At 36.2% G+C, this 11055-nt stretch overlaps 1 pseudogene; it reads left to right on the forward strand.

Moving 5' to 3' along the window:
- The first annotated feature begins 383 nt into the window (after positions 1-383).
- On the forward strand, positions 384-688 carry LOC122896587 (annotated as a pseudogene).
- The last annotated feature ends 10367 nt before the right edge of the window (positions 689-11055 follow it).

Consider the following 11055-nt stretch of genomic DNA (forward strand, 5'->3'; position numbering starts at 1 on the left):
CTAGTCAAGACAAGTTAAATGAATAGAAGTCACTAGCTATATGATTTCCCACACAGCCAGAGAAACAAGATCACTCCTACCCCAATTAGCCTTGAGTGGGAACCACCAAACTTTGACCAGGCTGAATAGTAGGCCACAATTCATTTAATCATCTATATTCCAAATTATCATTTTATTTTTATTGTTTGCTTAAATGGTTCCAGGATAGGTCCATGGTAGGCATAGCCAATGAAATTTTAAGTTTAATTCAGAGAAAAATAATGCCTACATAGAATCAATTATTTGTTATTACCTATTTCCTGTTTCCCATTATTATCTACTAAAAGAACTTCTTTCATTTAAAAATATATTGAACTAACTGAAGAAGTCCTGCTAAAACAACAATGGCTGTCACAACTTTGGCTGTCCAGGTACGGCTGGGCATGTGGGACATTAGGCCATGTAAACCCGAGGCTTCAGCTTCAAATGGTAAGACTCCCACATGGGTTTGGTCTGGGAGGCAGGTAGGGCCTTCTGAAAGAGGAAGCAAGCTGAAAAGGAAGGATACTCCTCCAAAGAACAACTGACAGCTTTGAAAAAACACCATGAAGAGGAGATCACCAGTCATATAAAGGAAATTGAGCCTCTGCAGAAAGAAATCAAGTGGTGCAAGACAATCAAACATCTAAAAAATGATGATGATGATTAAATATTCACAGTTCCCATTGAATAGCTATATATCCTCTCCTACTTTTATGGAAACATAGTTCTGGTTTTATTAATATCTCTCTGTGTGCTTCCAATAGATTATAATAAATTGTCATCTGTGAAATAAATATTAAACTATATTTGATGTACAACATTGTGTAAATTTAAGGTATATACTTATAAATGATAATTCAATATATTTATAAATTTATAATATGGTTGCTATTGTACTAATTACCACCTATATCAATTAGATTATTATACTTTATTTTTATTAGAATAATTAAGTTCTAGTCTCTTAGAAAGTTGTATTAGAAAACAATATTTTTGTCTATATTCACTATACTGGACATTATATCTCTAGGGCTTAATTACTCCTAACTGAAAGTTTGTGCCATTAAATAACATCTGTTCTATCTCCTCCATCCTCCATTCCCTAGTAACTACCATTTTACTCACTGTATGAGTTTGAATTTTTAAGATTTTACATACAAGTGATATCATATAGCAGTCATATTTCTCTAATTTATCTCACTTGGCATAATGTACTCAAGGTCCATCCATGTTACTGTAGATGTCAGGATGTCATTTTTCCTCATCACTGAATAATATCCAATCATTAGTATATAACTATATCATGTAATATACATATATATGCAGACATACACACACACACACACACACCACATTTTCTTTGTCTATTTATCGTTTCATAGGCATTTAGTTTTGTTTTGTTTTGTTTTGTTTTCCATACCTCAACTACTGTAACAATGCTGTGATAAAGATGGGGGTGTGTGTATCTCTTCAAAATCCTGTTTTTATTTCCTTTGGATATATACCCAGAAGTTGAGTTGTTGGTGTAGGGGTAAAAACCTCTTTCAACAACAAACTCAGTTAAGTATATGTTTGCTTTTTATGCCTTACTGAGCTAAGAAACGCTTTTCAGCCTATACTATTGTTTCCCCAACTCCAGTTCTTACAACGGTTAGACTCATGCAGTTGATCAGTCAGCACTTATGTTGTACACTCTCAACTAGGGGCCGTTTCTAGAATTAGCAGTCACTCAACTGACTCTAATCCCATCTGTTACTAAACAGTTGGGATTTGCAGGTTTGAATTAAGCAAGCACTAGAGGTTAGCTACCTTATTTTTTTTTAAGTTTTTACTTAAATTCCAGCTAGTTAACATACAGCCCAATATTGGGTTCAGGTGTAAAATAGAGTGATTCAAAACTTCCATATAACACCCAGTAAATAGTCATCAACTATTTTACCCATCCCTCCACCCACCTCCCCTATGGTAACCATTGTTTATTTCTTTATACTTCAAAGTCTGTTTTTTGGTTTGCCTTTCTCTTTTTTCCCCTATGATCCTTTGCTGTATTTCGTAATTCTATGTATGAGTGAAACCATGAGGTATTTTTCTTTTTCTGACTGACTTATTTTCCTTAACATAATGTTCTATAGCTTCATCCACATCACTGAAAATGGCAAGGTTTCATTCTTTTTGTGACAAAGTAATACTCGTGTGTGTGTGTGTGTGTGTGTGTGTGTGTGTGTGTATACCACTTATTCTTTATTCACTCATCAGTTGATGGACACATGGACTCTTTCCATAATTTGGCTATTGTAGATAATGCTGCTATAAATATCAGGGTGCATGTATCCATTTGAATCAGTATGTTTGTATTCTTTGAGTAAATATCTAGTAGTGCAATTGCTGGATCATAGCGTAGTTATATTTTTAATGTTTTGAGGAAGCTCCATAATGTTTGCCAGAGTAGCTGCACCAGTTTGCATTCCCACCAACAGTACAAGAGGGTTTCCCTTTCTCCACATCTTCACCAACACCTGTGGTTTCTTGTGTTGTTGATTTTAGCCATTCTGACTGGTGTGAGGTAATATATTTTGTAGTTTTCATTTGCATTTCCCTAATGATGAGTGATGTTGAGCCCATTTCCATGTGGCTGTTAGCCATTCAGAAGTCTTCCTAGGGGGGCAAAAATGTTTCTTTATGTTTTCTGCCCATTTTTAATTGGATTATTTGGTTTTGGGGTATTTGGCTTTATAACGTTATGTATTTTAGATACTAAACCTTTAACTTTATGCCATTTGCAAATATCTTCTCCCATTCGGTAGTTTATTTTTTAGTTTTTTTCATTGTTTCCTTAACTGTGCAGAAATTTTTATTTTGATGAAGTTCCAGTATTTTATTTTTGATTTTGTTTCCCTTGCCTTGGGAGACATATCTAGAAAGAAGTTCCTATTCCTAATGTCAAGAAGTCACTGCCTGTGTTCTCCTCTAGGATTTTGATGGTTTCATGTCTCGCATTTGGATGGTAAACTCATTTTTACAGGTCTTTAAGTAATTTTGAATTTATTTTTTGTGCATGGTGTAAAGAAGTGTTCCAATTTCATTCTTTGTCATGTTGCTGTCCAGTTTACCTAACACCTTTGTTAAGAAACTGTCTTTTTCCAGATGGATAGTCTTTCCTCTTTTGTTGAAAAGTAATTGACCATACAATTGTTAGTTCATTTCTGGTTATTCTGTTATGTTCCCTTGATCTATGTGTCTCTTTTGTACCAGTACCATGCTGTTTTGACTACTGAAGCTTTCTAAGATAATGTCTGCAATTGTGATGTATCTAGCTTTGCTTCTCTTTTTCAAGGTTGCTTTGACTATCCAGGGAATTTCATAGCTATATACAAGTTTTAGGACTGTTTGTTCTAGTGCTGTAAAAAACCGTTGCTCGTATATTTGTAGGGATTGCTTTAAATGTGTAGATTGCTTTGGGCAGTATAGACATTTTAACAGTATTTGTTCTTCCAACCTATGATCATGGAATACCTTTCCATTTATTTGTGTCATCTTCAATTTCTTCCATCCATGTTTTCTAGTATTCACAGTACAAGTCTTTCACCTCCTTGGTAAGGTTTATTCCTAGGCATTCTATTGTTTGTGGTGCAGTTTGATGTTATATATGGGATTTATTCCTTCATTTCTATTTTTGCTGCTTCCATTACTGGTGTATAGCAATGCAACATATTTCTGTAAGTTGATTTTGTACCCTCTGATAGTACTAAATTCGTGTATTAGTTCTAGAAGTTTCTTTTTTTTTCTTTTTTTAAATTTATTTGTCAGAGAGAGAGGGAGAGAGAGTGAGCACAGGCAGACAGAGAGGCAGGCAGAGGGAGAAGCAGGCTCCCTGCCAAGCAAGGAGCCCGATGTGGGACTCGATCCCAGGATGCTGAGATCATGACCTGAGCCGAAGGCAGCTGCTTAACCAACTGAGCCACCCAGGAGTCCCATTTCTAGAAGTTTCTTGATAAAGTCTTCCAGGTTTTCTATATAGAGTATCATGTCACTGGCAAATAGTTAAAGTTTTATATCTGCCTTGCCATTTTGAATGCTTTTATTTATTTGTGTTGTATGATTGGTATGACTAGGACTTCCAATACTATACTGAATAAAAGTGCAAAGAGGGTCATCTTTGTATTGTTCCTCACTGTAAAGGAAAAGCTCTCAGTTTTTCCCCATTAATGATGACATTTGTTGTGGGCTTTTCATAATGACCTTAATTGTGTTAAGGTATGTTCCCTCTGAACATATTTTGCTGAGATTTTTTTTCATGAATTGAAGATGTACCTTGACATATGATTTTTTTGCATTTATTAAAGGATTATCTGGTTCTTATCCCTTCCCTTATTAATGTTATATATCACATTGGTTCATTTGTGAACTGTCAGTGACGCTTGCAACCCAGGAATAAATCATTAGATTATGGTGAATGATGTTTTAAGTGCTATTAGATGCAATTCACTAGTATTTTGTTGAGGATTTTGCATCTGTGTTCATCAGGAATGTTGGTCTGTATTTCTTTATTTCAGTGGAGTCTTTTTGTACTTTTGGTATCAAGGTAATGCTGGCTTCATAGAATGAATTTGGAAGGCTTCCTTCCCATTCTATTTTTTAGAATAGTTTGAGAAGAATAAATATTATCTTCCTTAAATGTTTGGGAAAAGTTCCCTGTGAAGCCATCTGATCCTGGACTTTGTTGTTGTTGTTCTTGTTCTTGTTCTTGTTGTTGTTGTTTAACTGATTAAGTTTCTTTTCTGGTTATTGGTCTGTTCAAGATTTTTATTTCTTCCTCTTTTAGTTTTTGTAGTTTATATGTTTCTAGGAATTTATCAATTTCTTCCAGGCTTTCCAATTTGTTGGCATATACTTTTTCATAATAATCTTTTGTGATTGTTTGTATTTCTGTGGTGTTTGTTGATTTTTCTCCTCTCTTATTTGTGATTTTTATTTATTTGGGCCCTCTCTTTCTAATAAGTCTGGCTAGTGATTTATCAATTTTATTCATCTTATTCATTTTCTTCCAAGAACAAGACCCTGTTCTATTGTTTTGTTGTTGTTGTCATCTGATATCATCTCTTTCTACTCTAACCTATTATTTCCTTCCTTCTGCTATCCTTAGGCTTTATTTGTTGTTCCTTTTCTAGCTCCTTTAGGTGTACTGTTAGGTTGTTTATTTACAGATTTTTCTTCTTCTTTAAAAAAAAATATTTATTTACTTATTTATTTATTTATTTGACAGACAGAGATCACAAGTTGGCAGAGAGGCAGACAGAGAGAGAGGAAGAAGCAGGGTCTCCACTGAGCAGAGAGCCTGATGTAGGGCTCAATCTCAAGACAGAGAAACTCACCCCAAAAGAAAGAAGAGGAGGCAGTACTCATTGCTAGGGATTTAATCAATATGAATATAAGTAAGATGTCAAAACTAGAATTCAAAACAATGATTATAAGCATACCACCTTGGTTTGAAAAACAAACAAACAAAGAAACAAACATAGGAGATAGTAGGGGATCCCTTACAGTAGAATAAAAGAGATAAAATCTAATCAAGCCAACATTAAATATACTATTACTGAGGTGCAGTAAAAAATGGAGGTTATAACTTCTAGGATAAATGAGGAAGAAGAAAAGTCAGTGATATGAAGACAGAAATGGAGAATAAGGAAGCTGAGAAAAATAGATAAAAACAAGTACTGGATCATGAAGGAAGAATTGGAGAAATCAGGAATATTATAAAGCAAAATAATAATAGAATATTAAGGGTATCAGAAGAGGAATGGGTAGCAGAAGTTTTATTTGAACAAATAATAGTTGAAACTTCCCTAATATGGAGAAGGAAACAGTCATTCAAGTCTAGGAGACACAGAGAACCCCCATCAAAATCAACAAAAATAGGTCAACACCTCCCATAGAGTGAAGCTTGTAAATTTCAGAGAAGATACTGAAAGTAGTTCAGGGAGAGAGACCCCTAACCTACAAGTTTAGGACCATAAGGCTGGAAGCAGACCTGTCCACAGAGACTTGGCAGACCAGAAAGGACTGGCATATTTTCCAAGTGCTAAATGGGAAAAACATGCAGCCAAGAATACTTTATCCAGCAAGGCTGTCATTCAGAATGGAAAGAGAGCTAAAGAGTTTCCAGGAAAAACAAAAACTACAGGAATTTTTGAACACTGAACCAGCCCTGGAAGAAATATTAAATGGGATCCTTTGAATGATGAGACAGCCCAAAAGTAACAAACACCAGAAAGGAACAGAGAAAATCTACAGAAATGGCGACTTTACAATTAATACACTGACACTAAATATATATATCATTCAATAATTACTTTGAATGTAAATGGACTAAATGATTCAATTAAAAAACATAGGTTATGAGATTGGTTAAAAGAAAAACAAGACTCATAAATATGCTGTCTACAAAAGACTCGTTTTAGACACAAAGATACCATCAAATTGAAAATGAGTTGATGGAGAAAAAGTTATCACACTAATGGACATCAAAGGAAAATGGGAGTAGCAATCCTTATGTAAGATAAATTAAATATTAAAACAAAGACTGTAATAAGAGATGAAAAAGCACACTACATCATAATAAAAGAGTCTACACAAAAAGATCTAACAATTCTAAAATTTTATGACCCTAACATGGGAGCAGTCAATTATATAAACTGATTAATAAAAAATAAATAAAAATAAACAAACACACTGATAATAATACAAAAAAAAAAACAGTAGAGGACTGTAACACACCACTCATAGCACTGGGATGATCATCTAAGCAGAAGATCAAGAAGGAAACAAGGGCTTTAATGACACACTGGGCCAAATGGACTTCACAGATAAATTCAGAGCACTCCATCCTTAAGCAACAGAATACACAGTCTTCTCTAGTGGATAAGGAACATTCTCCAGAAAAGATTACATACTAGGTCGCCAATTAGGTCTCAAATGTTATCAAAAGATGGGGATTATTCCCCGCATTTTTTCAGACCAGAATGTTTAAAACTTGAACTCAATCACAAAATAAAATCTGGAAGGATTACCAGCATATCAAATTTAAAAATAGCCTTACTAGATATCGAATGGGTCAATTGGTAAAAGAGAATAATTTAAAAACAAATACACGAAAACAAATGAAAATGAAAACGCAACAGTTCAGAACCTTTGGGATGAAGCAAAGGCTGTCCTAAGAGGAAAGTATATAGCAATACAGTTCTTTCTCTAGGGACAGGAAAAGGTTTTATATGCAAACAAAGAACCATGGAACACTATGTCAAAAACTAATGATGTACTGTATGGTAACTAACATAACATATTTTTTTTAAAAAAAGAAAAAAAGAACAGGAAAACTCTCAAATACACAACACGATTTTACACCTAAAAGAACTGGAAAAAGAACAGCAATATGTAATTAAATACAATGAAAGGATAGACTATAACTGTAAAGATGAATATTTTAAAAGACTTTAACAAAAAGAAGAAGAAAACAGAAGAGAATGTGATAAGACAGGTGAAGAAAACAGAGCAATATACTAGATTCTGGTTGTATCTATACTAGATTTTGGTCTGTTAGAAGAAGCTGCATCCCAAAATAGTAAAGAAAGAAAAACATACATGTACAAAATTAAAATTTAATACAATGAAAAGATAGACTGTAAGGTAAAAATGAAAATTCAGAAGGATTCTTAAAGAGTTCATAAGAGAAGAAATTGTTTGAAAAAGGTGGGAAAGAGAAAAAAAAAACTTGAAAGACTAAAGAATTGTGAGAGAGAAAAATAAAATATGAATGCTGTATGCTATTTTCCCTTAATGCTGGAGTTCTTTTATTATGTTAAAGTTAGCCACCATACAGTACATCATTAATTTTTGATGTAGTGTTACCTGATTTATTGTTTGTGTATAACACCCAATCTCCATGCAATATGTGCCCTACTTAATATCCATCATTGGGCTAACCCATCCCCCACTACTCTCCCCTCTAAAACCCTCAGTTGTTTCTCGGAGTCCAAAGACTCTCATGGTTTATCTCCCCCTCAGTTTCTATCATCTGTAAATTTGGTCTTAGCTAGATGACCTTGTTGATCTTCCTCAGAAGGGCCTGTTGTGCTGATTCTCTGGTGTCATTTCTCCAGGCAGAACTAGACCTTCCTTGCCAGGGGGCCAGGCTAAGTAAGCTGTTCTGGATTGCTCTATGTGGCTTTTGTTCCCTGAGGGCATTTCATGCTGCTTTAGAGAATGAGAATAAAAGAAGTTGTTGTGGCCAATGTCAGAGAGGTTACTGCCTATATTCTCCTCTAGGATTTTGATAGATCCCTTCCTCACATTGAGGTCTTTCATCCATTTGGAATTATCTTTTTGTATGGTGTAAGGGAATGGTCAAGTTTCATTCATCTATCCATAGCTGTCCAGTTTTCCCAGCACCATTTACTGAAGAGACTTTTTTCCAATGTATATTTTTTCCTGCTTTGTCGAAGATTATTCGACCATAGAGTTGAGGGTCCATATCTGGGCTCTCTATTCTGTTCCACTGGTCTATGTGCCTGTTTTTGTGCCAGGACCATGCTTTCCTGCTTATCACAACTTTGTAGTAAAGCTTGAAATCAGGCAAAGTAATGCCCCAGTATGTTTTTTTTCTTTTTCAACATTTCCTTAGCAATTTGGGGTCTCTTCTAGTTCCATACAAATTTTAGGGCTGTTTGTTACAGCTCTGAACAATGCCAGTGGAATTTTGATCAGGATGGCATTAAATGTATAGGTTGCTCTAGGCAGTATAGACATTTTAACAATATTTTTTTTTCTTCTGATCCATGAGCATGGAATGTTCTTCCATCTTTTTGTGTCTTCTTCAATTTCTTTCATGAGTGTTCTGCAGAATGTGAATGAAAATGGTGGCTTCCCAGTCTCTAGTCCCAGAGCCAAATGCTCTGTGCTCCACTCCTCAGTTTGCCATCAGGGAAAAGCAGTCAATCACTCCTGTTTCCCTGGTCTCTCTCTTAAACCTTTGCTCACCCAGACTGTGACCAAGTGTTTCTATCTCAAGCTCATGACTCTGCAAACTCCTCTGGATTGTACCTGCACTACTACTCCTGGGGGAGTGAAATGGGTTTTCACAGTGGCTCTGCCACTTATGGGACACTTATCAGAGAGAGGTTTCCTGGCTGTGCACTGGTAGCAACCCTGAGCTAAAAGCCCATTCCTGGCCTCACTGATTGCAACCAGTTTCCCCACAGTGATGCCTGGGAACTCTGAAATTCAGGCATCCCCAGTCTTCCTGTGAGCCCCAGGGATCCTGAGGCCATATTGTCTCACTTAGGATTCCACCCAGTTTCACCACCTGAGCATGTTTCAGGCAATGATGTTCCTCACTAGAGCAGATTTCTAAAAATTATGGTTTTTCACTCTGCTGCTATATCACTTTATGGGGCTGGCTGATGGAGCTTCCCTCCCCTTGCAGTTTACCTTCCTCTTACCTTGCAGAAAGTGGTCACTTTTCTATTTGCAGAATTACAGCTTTTTTTTTTTCTTCTTCTTATATCTACAGTTGAGTTTACAAGTGCTCAGAAAGATTTGATAGGTAATGTTGTGCCCAAATTTCGAGACCCCCCCCGCCAAAGACGACCACCAGAGTCTAGAGTCAAAGCCAAACAGCAAGTTCGTTTATTAAAAGTTCGAGCCCGGACCTCCATGCACTCGTTGCTGGTGACGCTAAGAGGTCCCGAGCTCAGGATCACAACACTTTTTATACACTATTTTTGGGGAGGCAGGGACTTAGCGTACATCATAGCATCTTGTAACAAATCTCCACATACCATGGGAAAATAAAAAGGAACTCTATAATATGACTGGCATGCTACAGAGTGGGAAAGGGCTGGGAACAGATTATTGGTTAGGTCAAAGGGCTGTCATTCTTCAAACTGCTGAGTTGGCGCCGCTAAGGTATGTGTCACCTCAGGATTGACCGGGTTCTTCCTGTCAAGCCGCAGGGCGCCAGATGGTTGTTATCTCTCAACCCAGAGCTGGATGGGGGTCTGGGAGCAGTCATTCTGTCACGTCCAATTCTGGGTGGGGGTTTCATTGGCGTCAGATGGCTGTTATCTCTTGGCCCAGAGCCGGGGTAGGGGTCTGGGAGCATCCATTCTGTCAGGTTCAATTCTGGGTGGGGGATATGTGGTTACAGAGTGTCCATAGAAAGTCTGCTGGTATTTTTCCATCTCCTCATGGGTTAACAAGTGATGGTACAGAAGCAGAAATAGCGGTAATGGTTATAACTTAGGCATCTCAGTAGTTCCTGAATTCCTTGGCTCAGACAAAACTAAGGACTCCTACTCTTCCACCACCTTGGACTAACTCTTAATTTAGTGTTTTTAGGTAATTTTTTCACCACTTTCTCTGAGCTCTATTCTCATATTGATTCTTTACTCATGGTGAAAATACAGCTATGTTAATTCTAGATAAATTCCAGTGTGATGGGAATGTCTGATTTCCTAACCATGTCAACAAATGTCCAAGAATTGAATGTCATTGTTTCAAATTCGTCTGATCTTGGTCATGGGCTCAATCTTAAATAGGCAGATGGAAAACAATGATTATTGTAGCTTTGTGCCATAATTTGCACCCTTCGAGCTTGTACTGGAATTAGTTTCACCTGAAGTATCTGGACTGAGAGGAAAATCAGGATATCTCAAGAAAGTAAAGTGGTTTCTGGGTGGCAAAAACAAAACAAAGGAAATGCCCACTAAATATAATTTAATCTAATTGTTTCAAATTCATATGTCAGTTTCAATAATGCAAGAATCTTATTGATAATTTAAGATTTATTACTTCAATATGGATGGGATAATAATGTAATTGGCTTAAAATGGGCATAAACTGAACACTCTGGATTTACATAGGTGATCATACTAATCTGATTTTATTTTCAGTGTTAATAAAAAGGCTATCTACAAAATGTTATTTTCCCTCACAAGCATAAGTAGATGGTTCATTAACTAACTAGACTTTATCTTCATG

This window comes from Neovison vison, chromosome X (genome assembly GCF_020171115.1).
Source record: "Neovison vison isolate M4711 chromosome X, ASM_NN_V1, whole genome shotgun sequence".
Taxonomy (NCBI): domain Eukaryota; kingdom Metazoa; phylum Chordata; class Mammalia; order Carnivora; family Mustelidae; genus Neogale; species Neogale vison.